This window comes from Eretmochelys imbricata, chromosome 1, assembly GCF_965152235.1.
Source record: "Eretmochelys imbricata isolate rEreImb1 chromosome 1, rEreImb1.hap1, whole genome shotgun sequence".
Classification (NCBI taxonomy): Eukaryota; Metazoa; Chordata; order Testudines; family Cheloniidae; genus Eretmochelys; species Eretmochelys imbricata.
The window spans coordinates 269,644,439-269,662,875 of NC_135572.1; the positions used below are offsets into that span (position 1 = coordinate 269,644,439).

Sequence of the window (18,437 nt, forward strand, 5' to 3'; positions counted from 1 at the left end):
AAAAACACACCCACCCCTGCACAGAGGTTTCTTTACCCTGGTCCAATGTACAAGGAGAGACCAAAGTAATTTGACCATCCCAAACTCATGCCGCAGGTTTCCCATGAGCAGTATGCTCATCTTCTCTCACTCAGACAGAAGATCTGTCAATGAAGACAGTGAAAGAGTGAGTGGTAGAAGGGAGGTAATAATCAGAGGTATGAAAAACAAGAGGAGAAAGAATGAGACAAGATATGTCCACACCATAAACCCTACATCAGCACAGCCCCCTAGTATAGATGAGTGTACATGGATAGAAGCCTTTTTTCTGTCAGTGTAGCAATACCACCTCACGAAAAAACATTAGCTATTCTGAAAGCAGCACTCTTCTGTTTGCAAAGCCGCATCTACACTGGGGGTTCTGTCGGCATAGCTATGCAAGTCAGGGATGTGGATTTTTCATATCCCTGACCAACACAGCTACCCCAATATTAGTTGTAAGTGTATTCCAAGCCTCAGTCAATGGAGAGGAATGATAAATTGGTAAGTAAGTGGAAAGGAAATAAGAATGGGAGAGACTGTGCTCATTGGGCATGATTTTCAGAAGTGCCAGATACTTAGGACTTCACGTGAAATCAACAAGAGCTGACCTCTGAAAGTCAGGTCCACAGGTTTTAGACTTTAGCTCTGAGAGTCATTCATTCCATACATTGGAAAAAAAATAGAGGGACCATTCGTGAGGACCAGGGCTTTTTTCAGCCCAGTCCAAAAAGAAAATATGAAGAGCATGGATAAGGAGTATATCATCATACCCTCATTACGAGGTAGGGCAGTGTTTTCCAACTGGTGCCCCACCAGGCCCAACAGGTGTGCCACAGAATTTTTTTAAAAACTAAAATGGGGGAAGCCACCTTCTGATTGGCTGTCAGCCTCACTGGCCCACCTTCTCCATGGAAGGAGCAACCAATCAGAACTCGAACTCCCTCTCTTCTCCCATCCCCTCCTGAAAGCGCAAGCTGTTGGCCCCCCTGCCCCTGCCCTATCCTCCTGCAGTCACCGGCCAGAAGGTGGAGTGAAGAGCCCCTGGAGCTCCAGGCGGGCTACAGCAGAGAAAAGTTTGAGAACCAGTGATGTAGGCACAGTGGAAGATCCTAGGGGCTTGTTAGAACAGGGAACATGAAGAGGCAGCAGTGCTTCTCCCCACTTCCTTATACAGCCCCAGGCATCAAGGAAAAATTGATAAACTAACTACCTTGCCTCAACACAAGAACAGAAGTGGCCTATGTCAGATGCATTAGAGGGAACGAACATTACAGTGCAATTATTGAGTGATCCATCCCATCATCCACTACCAGCTTCTGGCAGTTAGAGGTTTAGGACACCCAGCGCATGGAGTTGCATCCCTGACCATCTTGACTAATAAGCCATTGATGGACCTATCCTCCATGAATTTATCTAATTCTTTTTTGAATCCAGTTATACTTTTGGCCTTCACAATATCCCCTGGCAATGAATTCCACAGATTGACTGGGCATTGTGTGAAGTAGTACTTCATTTGATATGTTTTAAATCAGCTGCCTATTAAGTCTTTGGGTGACCCCAGGTTCTTGTGTTATGTGAAAGGGTAAATAACACTTCCTTATTCAATTTCTCCACACCATTCATGATTTTATAGATCTCTACTATAGACACCCCATAGCTGACTCTTTTCCAAACTGACAAGTCCCTGTCTTTTTAATCTCTCCTCATATGGAAGCTGTTCCATACCCCCCAATAAGTTTTGTTGCCTTTCACTGTACCTTTTCCATTTCTAATACACTTTTTTGAAATGGGGTGACCAGAATTGCATGCAGTATTCAAGGTGTGGGCATACCATGAATATATATAAGGGTGTTATGATATTTGCTGTCTTATTACCTATCCCTTTCCTACTGGTTCCTAAAATTCTGTTAGCTTTTTTGACTGCTGCTGCACACTGAGCAGATGTTTTCAGAGAACCATCCACAATGACTCCAAGATCTTTTTCTTGGGTGGAAATAGCTAATTTAAACCCCATCATTTTGTATGTATAGTTGGGATGTTTACCAGTGTGCATTACTTTGCATTTATCAACACTGAATTTCATCTACCATTTTGTTGCCCAGTCACCCAGTTTTGTGAGATCCCTTTGTAACTCTTTAGTCTGCTTTGGACTTAACTATCTTGAGCCATTTTGCATTGTCGGCAAAATTTGCCACCTCGCTGGATTACCCCTTTTTCCAGATAATTTATGACTATGTTGAACAGCACTAGTTCCAGTGCAGATCCCTGTGAAACCCGACTATTTACCTCTCCATTGTGAAAACTATTTATTCCTCCCCTTTGTTTCCTGACTTTTAACCAGCTACTGATCCATGAGAGAACCTTCACTCTTATTCCATGATTGCTTAGCTTGCCTAAGAGCCTTTAGTGAGAGACCATCTCAAGGGCTTTCTGAAAGATTAAGTGTACTATCTCCACTGGATCACCCTCGTCCACATGTTTGTTGACTGCCTCAAACAATTCTAATAGATTAGTGAGGCATGATTTTCACTTACAAAAGCCATGTTGATTCTTCCCCAACAAATTGTGTTCATTTATGTTTCCTGTAATTCTGCTCTTTACTACAGTTTCAACCAATTTGCCTGGTACTGAAGTTAGGCTTATGGGCCTGTGATTGCCAGTATGGCCTCAGGAACCTTTTAAATAAATTGGCATCACATTAGTTATCCTCCAGTCATCTGATACAAAAGCTGAATTAAGCAATAGGTTACATACCACAGTTAGTAGTTCTGCAGTTTCGTACCAGAGTTCCTTCAGAACTTTTAGGTGAATACCATCTGGTGCTGGTGACTACATACTGTTTAATTTATCGATTTGTTAAAACTTGTCAAAACTTTCCCTACTGACACCTCAATCAGAAAAAGTTACTCAGCTCTGTCATCTAAACAAATGGCTCAGGTGTGGGAATCTCCCTCACATCCACTGCAGTGAAGACCAATGCAAAAAGTTAATGTAGCTTCTCCGCAATGGCCTTGTCTTCCTTGAGTGCTCCTTTGTGCCTTGATCGTCCAGTGGACCCAGTAATTGTTTGGCAGGCTTCCTGCTTCTGATGTACTAAGAAAAAGTTTAGCTGTTAGTCTGTGTGTCTTGTTTGTTGGTGTGTCTTGTTTGTTGGTCTTCAAAGTCTTTTTTGGCCTGCCTAATTATAGCTTTACACTTGACTTGCCAGAGTTTATGTTCCTTTCCATTTTCCTCAGTAGAGTCTGACTTCCAATTTTTAAAAGATGACTTTTTGCCTCTAATGTTTTCTTTTACTCTGTTGTTTAGCCATGGTGGCATTTTTTGGACCTCTTAATATGTTTTTTAATTTGGGCTACACATTTAGTTTGAGCCTCTATTAAGGTGTTTTTAAAACGTTTCCATACAGCTTGCAGGCATGTCACTTGTGACTGTTCCTTCTAATTTCCATAGCTTCCTCACTTTTGTTTAGTTCTTTTTTTAAGTTAAATACTACTGTGGTGGGTTTCATTGGTATTTTTCCCCCTACAAGAATGTTAAATACATTATGGTTCAGCTATAGTCACCTCTTATACCATATCCCATGCACAACTTCAGACTAAACCAAGAACTGCCTCTCCCATTGTGGGTGCCAGGATTAGCTGCCCCAAGAAGGGTCATTAATGGTGTCTAGAAATTTTATCCCTGCATCCATCCTGAGGGGACAGGTTCCTGGTCAACACAGGTATAGTTGAAATTCCCCATTATTATTTGGTTTTCTGTTTTTGTAGCCTCTCTAATCTCCCTGAGCATTTTACAATCATCCTTATCCTAGTCCGGTGGTCAGCAGTATATTCCTAGTGCTGTACTCTTATTATTCATGCATGTAGTTTCTAGCCATTGAGACTCTATGGTACTGTTTGATTTATTTAAGATTTTTACTATGCCTTCTTCACATATAGCATCATTCCCTCATTAGCACAACCTACTCTGTCATTCCTATATATTTTATGCCTCAGTATTACCATGTCCCATTGATTATCATTCCACCAAGTTTCTGCAATGCCTATTATATCAAGATCCTCTTTTAATATCAGGCACTCAAGTTGACCTATCTTGGTATTTAGACTTCTAGCATTTGTATACAAACACTTACAAAATTTGTCATTTTTTAATTGTCTACCATTATGTGATATAATTGAATGGAACTCTTTCATCGGTTTCTTTTCCATTCCTATGTGTGTTTTACTAACTTCTCTCCTTTCCTCTTTAGTAGGATATACAGTATCCTGTGACACTCTCTCTCAGGCGAACACCCTGCACCCCCATGTGCATCCTTACAATATGATTGTGTGGTATCCAATGCAAAGTTTGTCATGTCAGGTGTCTTTGGAAGGCTCATGATGCACTGAGCATTGTTATTATAGTAATGTTATAGGTTGTAATTTCATGCATATAGTTATGAGACTGAAAATGTGCCCTCATAGCCTAAAACAAGCCCAGGCAAAACTCTCCAGAAGCAGAGGGGCAGTTCACACCTCATCAGGGCACATATGGCACAAACCCAGCCCAGCCTCACAGGAACAAAGGACACTGGCCTAGGCAGCAACAAAAGATATGTTGGACTCTCAAGTGAGTCACCCCCATCCCGTTGGTCAGTTTGGGACTATGATGAGGTAATGCTCTCCTGACTCTGAAATGGGGGGTGGGGAGGACAAAAAGCCAAGGGGAAGAAAGGACACGATAAAAGGGAGAGATGTTTGCCATGCTCTTTGTCTCTTCCGCCTCCATCTACAGACACCGCCACCAAGTGACTGAAGCACTGATCAAAGGGGAGAGCCTGACTAAAAAGTAACCAGCCAGCCTGTGGTGAGAAGCATCTAAGTTTGTAAGGGCACTGAAAGCGTTAAGATCAGCTTAGAATGCATTCTGCTTTTATTTCATTTGACCAAATCTGACTTCTTGTGCTTAGATTTTAAGTGATTGTAAGTCAATGTTTTGTGGTTAATAAATTTGTTTGTTTATTCTACCTGAAGCAGCGCATTTGATTTGAAGCAGGTCAGAGACTCCTCTTGGGATAACAAGCCTGGTACATACCAATTTCTTTGTTAAATTGATGAACTCATACAAGCTTGCAGCATCCAGCGGACATAACTGGACACTGCAAGACAGAGGTTCCTAGGGTTGTGTCTGAGACCGGAGATATCGGCTAGTGTCATTCAGTTGCACAATCCAAGCAGTTGCTGGACAAAAGTGCTCACTCACGTAGCTGGGACCAGCTTACATGCCAGAGGCTGTAGGTGAACAGCCCGGGAGTGGGGGTTCTCACAGCAGAGCATGGTAAGGCTGGCTCCCAGGGTCAAGGATTGGAGTGACTTAGCAGACCAACGGTCCAGATAACACCAGGGGAATGTCACATATCCCCTTTAATAAAGCCTCCCCTAAAGAACATGTCTGTCCAAACTGTGCACTCCTCTTCATCTGTTGGCTTTCCCACAGCCCTTAGCTTAAAAACTCCTCTATGACCCTTTTAATTTTACATCCCAGCAATCTGGTTCTGTTTTGGTTTTGGTGGAGCCCATCCTGTCTGTATAGGGTCCTTCTTTCCCAAACAGTTCCCCAGTGCCTAATAAACCTAAACCCCTCCTCCCTACACCATCGTCTCATCCATGCATTGATACCCTGCAGTTCTGTCTAACTGACCCTGCACGTGGAAGGGGAAGCATTTCAGAGAATGCTACCATGGACGTCATGCACTTCAATCTCTTATCTAGAAGCCTAAATTCAAGTGAGAGGTAGTGGCAAGAAGATAAAAACAAAAATAAGCAGTCCTTAACTAAGGCTGGTCTACATATAGAGCTATTCCTAATCAACTCCATGTGTGGACTCTAATTCTGGAATAAAAGTGCCCATCCATGGAATTGGGAATAACTATGTGTAGACAAGCCCTAACAAAGCCTCTTGGTTAGCAGAAATATTCCTTGTGTGTAAGCAAGATAATTAATTTCCCAATTCCTCCTTTCTGACTAGGGGTATGTATACACTACCACTTGTCGATATAACTAATGTTGCTCAGAGGTGTGAATAAGCCACCAAGTGACCTAAATTGCACTGACCTAAGCACCGGTGTGGACAGTACTAGGTCGTCAGTAGAGCTTCTTCTGCCGACGTAGCTACCGCCACTCGCTGAGGGTAGGTTAATTAAGTCAACAGGAGATCTCTCTCCAGTCAGCTTAGAACGGCTACACAAGAGAATTTACAGCAGCACAGCGACATCCATGCAGCTGCGCCGCTGTATGCTCACTAGCATAGCCATAGCTTAAGAGCTTCCAGATCCTCCTCTCTCACTGAGCTGCAGAAAGGGTAGGTATTTCCAGTAGGGATAAGGAGGTGTTAGTCCCATTATACAAGGCACTGGTGAGACCTCACCTGGAATACTGTGTGCAGTTCTGGTCTCCTATGTTTAAGAAGGATGAATTCAAACTGGAACTGGTACAGAGAAGGGCTACTAGGATGATTGGAGGAATGGAAAACCTGTCTTATGAAAGGAGACTCAAGGAGCTTGGCTTGTTTAGCCTAATCAAAAGAAGGCTATGGGGAAATATGATTGCTCTCTATAAATATATCAGAGGGATAAATATCGGAGAGGGAGAGGAATTATTTAAGCTCAGTACCAATGTGGACACAAGAACAAATGGACATAAACTGGCCATAGGGAAGTTTAGACTTGAAATTAGACAAAGGTTTCTAACCTTCAGAGGAGTGAAATTCTGGAATAGCCTTCCAAGGGAAGCAGTGGGGGCAAAAGACCTATCTGGCTTCAAGATTAAACTCAATAAGTTTATGGAGGAGATGGTATGATGGGATAACATGATTTTGGCAATTAACTGATCTTTAACTATTCATGGTAAATAGGCCCAATGGCCTGAGATGGAATGTCAGATGGGGTGTGTCAAGGTTCCTTCCCCACTCTGAACTCTAAGGTACAGATGTGGGGACCTGCATGAAAAACCCCCTAAGCTTATTTTTACCAGCTTAGGTTAAAACTTCCCCAAGGTACAAACTATTTTACCTTTTGCCTTTGGACTTTATTGCTGCCACCACCAAGCGTCTAACAAATATATAACAGGGAAAGAGCCCACTTGGAAACGTCTTTCCCCCAAAAATCTTCCCAAACCCTATAACCCCTTTCCTGGGGAAGGTTTGATAAAAATCCTCACCAATTTGCATAGGTGAACATAGACCCAAACCCTTGGATCTTAAGAACAATGAAAAAGCAATCAGATTCTTAAAAGAAGAATTTTAATTGAAGTAAAAGAATCACTTCTGTAAAATCAGGATGGTAAATACCTTACAGGGTAATCAGTTTCAAAACGTAGAGAATCCCTCTAGGCAAAACCTTAAGTTACAAAAAAGACACAAAACTAGGAATATACATTCCATTCAGCACAACTTATTTTATCAGCCATTTAAACAAAACAGAATCTAACGCATATCTAACTAAACTGCTTATTAGCCCTTTACAGGAGTTCTGACCTGCATTCTTGCTCTGGTCCGGGCAAAAAAACAACAACACAGACAGAGAGAACCCTTTGTTCCCCTTCCCCCCTGCAGCTTTGAAAGTATCTTGTCTCCTCATTGGTCATTTTGGTCAGGTGCCAGCGAGGTTATCTTTAGCTTCTTAACCCTTTACTGGTGAAAGGGTTTTTTCCTCTGGCCAGGAGGGATTTAAAAGTGGTTAGCCTTCCCTTTATATTTATGACAGGGTGGGATCTGAGTTCCTCCAGAGAATTCTTTCCTGGGTATCTGGCTGGTGAATCTTGCCCACATGCTCAGGGTTCAGCTGATCACCATATTTGGGGTCAGGAAGGAATTTTCCTCTAGGGTAGATTGGCAGAGGCCCTGGGGGTTTTTCACCTTCCTCTGCAGCATGGGACATGGGTCACTTGCTGGAGGATTCTCTGCATCTTGAAGTCTTTAAACCATGATTTGAGGTCTTCAATAGCTCAGACATAGGTGATAGGTCTATTGCAGGAGTGGGTGGGTGAGATTCGGTGGCCTGCATTGTGCAGGAGGTCAGACTAGATGATCATAATTGTCCCTTCTGACCTTAATATCTATAAGTCTATGAGGGTGAGCTGCTTCTCCCTGCCTGCTCTCTGCGAGCCTGATTCAATGTCCACTTAAGTCAATAGGTACCTTTTCACTGACTTAAATAGGCTTTCAATTAGGCCTCATATTCCTGCTCGGAGGAGCTTCTAGTTAATCTCTTCACTATTTTAGTGTTGGAAACCTACACCTATTCATGTTATACATCTTTGCTTTTCCAGCCAACCCTCCCCTACCAAAAAAAAATAAGTTTTGCTTCCTCAGCAAGGCCAACAAAACAAAATTGGAGCTTGCAAGCCCAAAGTGCAGCAGAGTAAGACTGAGCAGATTCTTGTCAGTTTCATAGCTGTCCACAGGTTTCTAAATGAAACTGACAAGAATCATGTCAATTTCTTTCTGTGGCTTAGAATGTGTGAGCAGAGGAAGCCCTGAAGTTAGTGATTAGGGGGACCCCCTCAAAAAAAAAAGGTGGAGGAAGGAGCAGAAGGGCACAGCCACCACACCTACTCCAAAACTGCAGGAGCCAGGATGCTAAAAAAAGGAGGGGTAAAATAATCCCTACCCACAGTCAAAGCAGTGAGGAGAATCTGGAGAGTAATGAAAATTATTTTGTGTGGGGAAGTGGGAGAAGAAAAAAAAATATAGGGGATGAGAGAGAAAGGGAAAGCAGTTGCAGAAAAGAGTACATTCTGGCGTTGTACATACCTATTATTGACACTCATCCTGAGGGCCTGTACAGTGGATTTGACACACAGCAGTAATGTGACACCTTAATCCAGGATGATAAAACCCTTACATCAAGTAATCATGTATTCCATTTGTGTGTGACATTATGATAGATAGACAGATAGATATACATACACACACACACACCATGTGGACAGAATGGAGAGAGGAAGAGTCACCTTACTTGTTTCTTTCCACTTGCTATATTTGAAACACAGCCAAGTAAAATATCAGGGTTTTTCAAATGGAACAACTATTCTAGGACAGATTGAGTCTCAACAGATTTCAAACAAAGCCCTTAGGGAGAAGAAGAACCTTTCAACTCTTTCCTCACCCTCCCCACTAACCTAGTGGAACAAAAGTGAAGGGAAAGTGTCCCATATTCACTGCCATTAAACTATCTCATAAGCAGGTGCTTGCCAGTGCCTCTAGCATTTCTTACTCTGGTTTGAGGGAGAGCAAGTTAAGATGGGCAGTGTTATTTTTCCCCCCATAGAATCAAACAATTTTTGCCCCATTCAAGAAAAACAGAATGAATTTAGGATGAGTGGTCAGCCTCAGCCTTAAGTCTTCATGGCTTTATTTACACTGATTTTTTAAGTTATTTTGGTAACTGTAAAAACACACTACACAGAAAGAGGAAAACGAGAAGAAAGTCAGCTTACATAGAAAACAATGCATTTGCAACTATGCCAAGACAAGACTACATAACATGATACGGTAATGTAATGAATGCTCTCATGCTAAAGTATTTCTAGATTTAGATTAATAATAAATTGTTCACATTCCATCCACTCTCCCACACATCCCCAATAAGCACCACCCAACTCTAAAGCCTGAATTGCAGACACTATTCTTCCTGGAAAAAGTTCTGAGACCACAAGCCTTTCTACTTTCTTTCTATACCTACACTCACCAAGCAGACACAAGGAACACTGCACCCTCAGAGTTCAGCATACTGTCTCTGCAGCACTCCTCTATTTTTTCTAGTGCAGGGGGGGAAATTCTTGAAAGATTCACTGAGTCCATGTTCCAAGTACATATTGGGTTAGTGTTTAGATCACTCATAGCAACTTGGCAAGTTTCAACTTAGTACCCAACCCTGGATGTTACAAAACCACAGCAAATTAATATAATTGACAGGATCAGCTCAAGAGAGCAAGGAGTGGAACAGCCAGGCTCTGCAAACTAGCATGGAGATGTACTGGCAAATTGTCCATGGAAGTTTAGGACCAGAACAACGCAGGATACTATAGGTCAAGACTGTGGTCCAACAGGAGAGCTGCGAGGGAACCCAGGACTAGGAGAGCAAGGGGTACTGCAGTTTAGGGTTGAGAAAAGTCAGCTAAGTTGTACACAGCCATTCAAGATGTCAAAAGTAGGGAATGTTGTGCTCGTTCTTCACAGTAGCAACACTGTTTAAGAGGGATATGTACACAGCCCATGGTTTAGATTCTGCTTAGCTCCCCATATAATTAACTCTTTACTTCATAAAATCATTATATAAAAGTTCTCTTGAAAAGGGATATCAAAACAAAACCGTTCTAAAATATTTTAGATCGTTTTAAGCCATATTTACCAAAGTATTACAAAAAAGTCCACATCTAAAACAGCAAAATTTTCAAAAAGACTTAAATCCAACATGGAATAATTGTGATTAAAATACTGCCATTGATGACAGCTTGACGACTTGAATGAGAAGAGATGGTTGATTTCAATTCAGTAACTACTTGTGGATAAAGTCTACATCACAAAAGCCACTACTGCAACTGGCAGTAGTCAGCAGTCTACTTAGATCCTTGCATGGCCCCTAACATTTCAGTGTTAGAAAAGGCCAAACATAGGACTAAACAGCATAAAAATAAATCCTCTCATGATCAGGTCAGAAGCACAATGGTGCTGGAGAAACTAGCACTGCCGACTCTGTTAGGTGATGGTGGTGGAAAGCCAGGGTTGTTTTGTTTACCTAAAAGCTTTCATGCTCAAACTCTTAGTGCAGTGCCTTTCATAAGCATCAAGTTTACTTGAACTAGTTTAAAGATTTTTTCTAAAATATACATTCTAATTAAAAAGCCACCCTAGAGGTATGCATGAGCCAGCTATAAATGCCTAGATATACCCAACCCAACAGTCTCACATTATAGGGAAATCAAGCAAGCAGTATGAAACCCTTTGAGGCGATTACATATTATACCCTCATTTCAGATAGTAACTTTCAAGCTGCAACAGGAGCAACAGGAATTGTGTAGTACAAATTCTACGAAGTGGCCCTCCAAGAAGAGCACCCATTGTCATTTAGTTCTGCAAGGGCTTTAGTTAAAGATGACCTGCGAAGGAAAAAAATAATAGGACCATGTACTGCTTTTCTTTTTAATAATGTATAAAGGCATGAAAGGACACATGAAAGGATTTGTTTCTGCTTTAGGGAAAAAAAACAGGTCTTACCCATCCCTGTTTTTCTTGAAGACTATAGATATCTGGAGAACTAACAGAACCAAGACATCATGAGTGAAATTGAATTAACCGATGATGTTACTTTTAAATAGATTAAACAAACCTGAACATTCTTTCAAAGAGCTGGAAGAAAAGTTGTGTAAGGACATCTTCACCTAGCCAATGAAGGGCTGAGACAGCTCCCCACACACATAAGACCTCCAATGAGTACACCATCAGAGGTAAAACTTGACATTACTAATAATCCTTAGCTAAAATTTATTTTAAACCCTGCTTACAAACACCCTGCAGGCTTTCTTTATGTATCAAAGCACCAAGAAAAGCACAAACCTAATTACTTTTCTGGTTTTTAGGTCACCTTAAAAAGAATCTCTCTTCAGATGCTCCATTGCAGGGGGACTGGTCTCTTCGCATTGGGGACTTTCCTTTATAATCTGCCCAGGGACCATAAAGGTTCATTTAAGGGCAGGTTTTAGCACAAACAAAGGTCCCATCATTCCTAAAGCCCCTGGAACCTGATTTAAAGATCAAAGTCCAAATTTACATTTTGTCAAACAGAAACTTAACTTTTTCTACCAGAGAAATAAATGCAATGGGGCACTATCAGGATGTATAAGCAGCCAGTTGGGAAGAACCTAACTTGTCAGAATATCCAAAGGTTTCTCACAGATACCTGAGTCTGAGAGTACAGCAGGTACACAAGGCTACCAGATTCTCCAAGATCACATGGAAGAGTGCTGGCACCCAAACGTCATCCTCACCTACTGGGATTATACAGCTGCGAGTCACACACTCTGATCTAAGCGATGGTATCATAATACTATTCAGAAGTAACATCAGATTTGCAAATCATTGCCATGGGTAAACAAGTGATCCATTTTCTGAAGGCCTGGAGTTTACTGAAATGGTTGAATGCTATTCTGCTTTCCTCAGACCATTAACAAAAGTTTATCAATCAAGGAATATATGACTAGCCTGCCAGCTAAACACCCTCTTCTCATCACAGTCCCTTCTACAGAGCAACAGGGCTGTCACTGCCCCTCTTTTGTCATGTCAAGTGACCTTACTGAGAAGATACAGCAGACAAAAATACAGATACATATAATCCAAGTTGTGTTAGAAAAATATGAAAACCCATTTAAGGTGCTGGGTTCAGAGAACTCTTCAACCAAAAAAAAGGTAGGTGCAATAAGCTTTTTAATAAACGGAAAAATTCAAAACCACTCTTTAAAAAAAACCCCAAAAACCTGTGATGGTGAAAGGTGCCATATTGAAAGTCCCCAAAAGAAAACAGCTTCTCTCACACAAGGCCCAGATGATGCATCAGAACCCGAACTTGAAAGGAGTTCAGCCTCCATTATCCCACTCAGTCTTGACCGAGACTGGCCAAAAGATCTGACTGCGGTGTGGGCACCTGCCCACTAGGAAATGTACTAAGAACCACTAATTCATTACAAAAAGAAAAGGAGGACTTGTGGCACCTTAGAGACTAACACATTTTTCACTTGTTGAGTCTTTAAGGTGCCACAAGTCCTCCTTTTCTTTTTGAGGATACAGACTAACACGGCTGCTACTCTGAAATAATTCATTACAGTTATCCACTGATGAGTCAGCAGATTGTAACGTTTCAATTGCTAAGGATATGAGCATACCATTCCCAAATCTCTAAGCCCCCAACCTCTTTTTAAATAAAAGAGCAAGTAACGACACATCAGAAAAAGAGCAAGGGTGTGGCCTAGTCAAACTGCCCTCCCGCCCCCATCATACTGGAAGGGTTGTCATGTTGAGGGCTAAAGATGAGGCCAGTTCATAGGCACTGACTCCGTGGGTGCTCCAGCCCTGGAGCACCCACAGAAAAAAAAAATGTTACAGGGTGCTTAGCACCGACAGGCAGCGAAGCTCCCTGCTAGAGTCTCCCACCAGTCCCACTGATCAACTCCTCCCCCTCCCTTCCAGTGCCTCCTGCATGTTGCAGAACAGCTGTTCCACAGCATGCGGGAGGCACTGGAAGGGAGGGGGAGGAGAGGGACAGGGTGCGCTTGGGGAAGGGACTGAGCAGGGCTGGGAAGTGGCAGGGTGGGAGCTTGAGGGAAGGGGGCTGGGCCTGTGGCAGAGCAGGGGGTTAAGCATCCCCCGGGGCCTATAGGAATCATAGAATATCAGGGTTGGAAGGGACCTCAGGAGGTCATCTAGTCCAACCCCCTGCTCAAAGCAGGACCAATCCCTAATTTTTGCCCCAGATCCCTCTCAAAGATTGAACTCACAACCCTGGGTTTAGCAAGCCAATGCTCAAACCACTGAGCTATCCCTCCCCCCGGAAGGAAGCCAGTGCCTGTGGGCCAATTTACACTCAAACGTGGCATGACACCAGTGTTGTGCTGAGTATGGAAAAGGATAGAGAACAACCATGAAGGCATGGGGGAAAGCTGCCTGGATGAAAAGTTTCCCCTGACTCTGCCACAATGGATCACTTGTTGATTCACACTGCACCCTTTTAATAACAGAATCCCAATACAATCTACCTACCTAACTTGCACAGTTAACGTTTGCAGTGTTGTAGCAACGTTGGTCCCAGGATATGAAAAAGACAATGTTGGTTGGTGATGAAATATCTTTTATTGGACCAACTTTGTTGATGGAAGCTACATGGTTTTGAGCTACACAAAGGTCTTCTTAAGGTCTGGGAAAGGAAGCAGATCTTCCCCACACCTAAGAAAGAGCTTGGTGTAGCTCAAAACCTTGTAACTTCCACTAACAAAGTTGGTCCAATAAAAGATATCTTCACCTATCTTATCCCTTGCATATTTAATACATTATAACTTTCTCTTTCCCATGGTGGGTAGAGAATAAGGCACTTTCTGTGACAAGAGATCACAGAAGGTGTGTGCTGGGCATGGGGGCTGCAGCCACCTCCTTCCCCACCACACGCTTGTTTAAAGGGGCCACACCACGCAGTACCCGGCAGGCGCACCACTGTAAATACAACTTCTAGCTAAAAGGAGAGGCATCAACACACTCAGGAAGTATGCTCTTCATTCCTCAGAGAAGCCCAGTCCCATTGTTTTGATGAGACCTTGTGAGTGATCGGTTCTAGACTGCCCATCCAGAAGGCAACAAGGTGCTGCTAACTACATGCTTAATGTATTCATAATACAGTCACCCCATCTCCTCTGCTTTGCATATAGTGTGCATCTCTCTCTCTTTTTTAATCATTAACACACACACCCCCTAGCACAACACCACATTCACCCCCACTTCAAACTTCACTAGTCTTAAAACAAATAATTATTGGGGGTCAGAAGGTAAAGAGGCGTGGGACACTTCAATTTTCTCTTTTGAACGAAGAAGCTATTCTACTAAATCTGAAGAGGGTGAGACCAGAAGAACCTTCCTATCTCCTCCCATCCCGCCTCAACCTACCCCCTCCTACTTCGTCACCCGCCCCGAATCCGAGTCCCTGGGCACCCCTGTTTGTAACCGGGTTTTTATCGTCAGCCAAGGGGAGCGGGGCGGGCCCTACTAACAGCCACTGGGCCGCACGCTGTGAATCATCCCCCCCCGGGCCCCGCCACCGCCCTCCCACGCGCACACGCCCCCTCCCCCACCCCCGGGGCAGGGTCCCCTCGGAGCAACTAGGGGATCCGTTACCTGCGACCCTCCCTCCCCCGCGCGGAGGGGGGAGCGCGGGGCGGGGTCTCTCAGTGGCGCGGGCGGCGGGGCCCCGCTCCAGGCCGGGGGGGGCTCCGCGGCGGCGGCGGTTCGGGGGTTTCTCGCTCCATTCTCCCCTCACACACAGGAAATAACACAGGGTCAGCTGACCCCGCCCAGCCAATGGGGAGGTGGTGGAACAGCGCGCGCCAGCGGGAGCAGCGCGAGGCGGCGGCAGGTCCCGGGCAGGGAGGCAAGGAGGAGGGCGGCGCGTGCGTGCGTGCGCGCGCGCTCTCGAGGTGTGTGCTGGGCGTGGGGGCTGCAACCACCTCCCCCCCCCCCACGCGCTTGTTTAAAGGGGCCGCGTCACCCAGTACCCGGCGGGCGCACCGCTGGCTCGGGGCAGCTGGTGCCACTTCCCCGCGGGTGAGGGGCTCCAGCAAACGGCGGCTGTAGCGCAGCTCGGCGCCAGGCTCCTCTCTCCAGCTTCCCCACCACCACCACCCGGTGGCCCCCGGGGCAGAGGCGGCTGGTGCTTTTCACGCTACGTGCAGCGGCCCCCAATGGACGTCCAGCCCAGCCCAGCCCAGCCAGGGCTCCAGCCCTGCCCTGGGTGGGGGCAGGTGGCTCGGTAGAGAACGAGACGCACGTGGCGCGGCGGCAGCAGCGGCGCTAATCGCTGGGAGCTCCTGGGGGAAACGGGGGTGTGCCGGGCAAGGCTCTGCGGCTGCCCCGCGCACAGAGAAATGAGGGCTAGGAGCAAGCCCGGACCGTCCCATTTCAGCGCCCTGCAAGCAGTTCCCCCGTCCCTGCCTTCCCAAGGCTCTGCCACTTTGCTAACGCTCAGGGCTCCCGGGGCCGGGCACAGGCTGGGGCACCATGTGAGAGTGACCTTTTAAGCAGCGTTTACTGGTGCTGGCCTGCTTTACAGGCCCGCAGTAAAGCTCAGGACTGGAGGTTGCTGCAAAGTCTTCCTTAAGCACCGCTCCCAGCGCTAACCCCCAATGAAAAGGGGATGCAGTAAGGCTGGGCTGGGGCCAGGTCTAGGCCCTTCAACTATGTTGCTGCTGCTGCCCCTTTACCTGACAAAAATAACTTCAATTTTCCATTTGTAAGTTGTGCAAAGGTGACACTACTACGGAATTTTTAAAGCTCTGATTTTTCTGAGTCACTTTAGAATCTAATCGATGCTGTTTGGTCTCTTTTTGTACCTCACTCAGCTGGAACATGAAAGCTGGACTACTCACTTCTGTGCATTTTCATTGGAATCAAAAGTGGTCAGTAACATTTTCTAGTGAGGGTATTATACATTAACCCTTAAATTTTGGCCAAAAGTACAGTGCTCTTTTAAGGAGCAAGGTACTGCAGAGCAACACTGCAGTACAGTAGTACAGCTGTAGAGAGCCCAGGAAGCAGCAGGTAGGGTGTAATTCAGATCTAATGTACGCCACTAGACCTGAAAGCGAAGGGGGAAAACTTACATAAAGCCTATCCGCTTTATACATGACTTCAGCCTGTAGTATCAGCTCTTCACTTTCACAAGTGCTATACTATTTTCAGAAACAATTTGAAATAAACAATTTTTAAATGCTCTTGTAATATCCCATACAAATCTTTAATTTAAGGGTGATTAAGTGCACTTCCCCACCTTGAGCAGTAAGTTCAAGGTTTTGTGTGGGTATTTCCTAGTGTACAAAAAATTAGAATACTAGTGTAGGGGACTGAAACATGGAGCTTGGTGGAAGGGCCAGCTGGGAAGCACGGATGCAGAGCCTGTCAGATAATCATCTTCTCCCTTTAGAAATTTGCATGTCAGTGAAGGAAGCTTTGAGACACTCTAGCTTCCTCCATCTGCCACTCATAGCTTTTCATGTGAAAATGCAAAGTACTGTCAGGTAGACAATCTTTAAGTACTCAGCAGAGAAAACTCGATCATTTAAATCTCTCTAGGAGGAGTTTTACAGAGCAAATACGATGGTTTCAGTTAAGTTTCCCCAAGCCCTGCTCACAAGACCCTCATCCCTTGTTGTAGGCCTTACTCTGGAAGTAGACCCTTGCTTATAGCTCAGCCAGTAAAAATTTCAAAATTACACTGTACAATGCATTCACTGTCAAAAGTGATTATAGGTGAGACTGGGGCCTAGATGAGACAGGCTGAAGTGCAGTCTAAGTAAGACTGAAGTTGTGGCAATAGATTGGGGGAGGCAACCAGAAAATATATCTACCCCACTTTATTGATTATAAGTGCCTACCATTTGTCACTCAATTTAGCAATTTGGGGGGTGTTACTGAATCCACAGCTGCTGTTAGACCACCCTGTATATGGTAGGAAGAATTAGATTTTTATTATTAATGGAAATATTTTTTCCAGGCAGGTGAAGTAAGAAAAATGCAGCTTGAGAACTTACTGGAGTTGGATTTAAGGATATTTACTTCGTATGTTTTGACATGTGATGTTGACAATTTGTGATTTAACAGTTATAAATCTTTAACTTTTTGAATCTCAACATGTACTGTCATTAAAAATTGTCTGCCTCCCGCCCCCAAAATTTCCTGCAACAGTGAAAATTTAAATAGGGGAAAAAATAATAAGAAATGCTTAAATACAAACTGATATTATCCATCAAAATTATATAAAAAATAAAAATCTATTCTCCCATGCCTAATCATATAGCAAAAGTTTCTGGTAAGGTGTCTCCTCCCACAATCTTTGACTTGTCAGGAGCATGCAACTGTTCCTTTCTGATGCAAACCTTTTGCTGTGATCTATGATGCCTTATCTCCCTCAGATTAAATTGCTGCAATGCTCTCTACATGAACTACCTGGAAACTGCAGTTTGTTCAGAAGGCAGGAGCCATCTTATGAAACAGAATCTCTCCAAAAATACATTACACCAGTGCTCTGATCTGCATTAGTTACCTATTGGTTTCTAGATACAGTTTAATGACTTCACCTATAAACCCCTGAATGGTTTGCAAAAAAATGCCATGAGAAATGCCTCTCTCCCAGTGATACTGCCACAAGGTTGGTTAGTTGAGGTGCTCAAGCTGGAGTTCCTGTGATACAGCTTCTGGCAGTGTGTTCACCATGAGGAACCCTCCACTTTGGAACCTACCTTTCCCTGGTATGATATAGCCCAAATCTTGTTGGCCTTCAGAGGATGCTAAAAAGCTGTTGGAGATGGAAGACCATGACTGTTATCTTGAGGGAGGGGTATTAATGGATTGAGAGTTTAGAGTGGAGGATAGATTTTTTTTTTGTATAGATATTAAAATACATAAAATACAAAGCTATTTATAGGCCATGATGTTTAAGATAACTTTCTATTTAGGCTGATTTCTTGTAAAAATTAATGTATGTATGGTGTGCATATTTTTGATTTATGAACATATAAACAATCTATAATCTTCTAAAAAATCAGGAATTTCTTGGTTAAAGATGCAAAAAAAGTTAGACTGAAAAAAATAATTAGGAACATATGATACTGCACTAGGGGACCACT

At 43.8% G+C, this 18,437-nt stretch overlaps 1 protein-coding gene and 1 long non-coding RNA gene across 3 annotated transcripts in view; one reads left to right on the forward strand and one right to left on the reverse strand.

Moving 5' to 3' along the window:
* The window catches only part of TCF20 (transcription factor 20), a 103,657-nt gene extending 88,506 nt beyond the window's left edge, over window positions 1-15,151 (reverse strand). The window contains exon 1 of one of the 2 annotated variants that reach the window (XM_077831064.1): window positions 14,935-15,151. The gene's annotated coding sequence lies outside the window, so the exon portion shown is untranslated. The remainder of the gene's footprint in view (window positions 1-14,934) is intronic. The other variant, XM_077831071.1, reaches the window with a different exon arrangement.
* LOC144272768 (uncharacterized) lies at window positions 15,147-18,174 on the forward strand. Its single transcript, XR_013347675.1, has 3 exons — window positions 15,147-15,233; window positions 16,155-16,211; window positions 17,306-18,174. It is a non-coding gene; the product is annotated as an uncharacterized LOC144272768 (long non-coding RNA).
* Window positions 18,175-18,437: the final 263 nt, after the last annotated feature.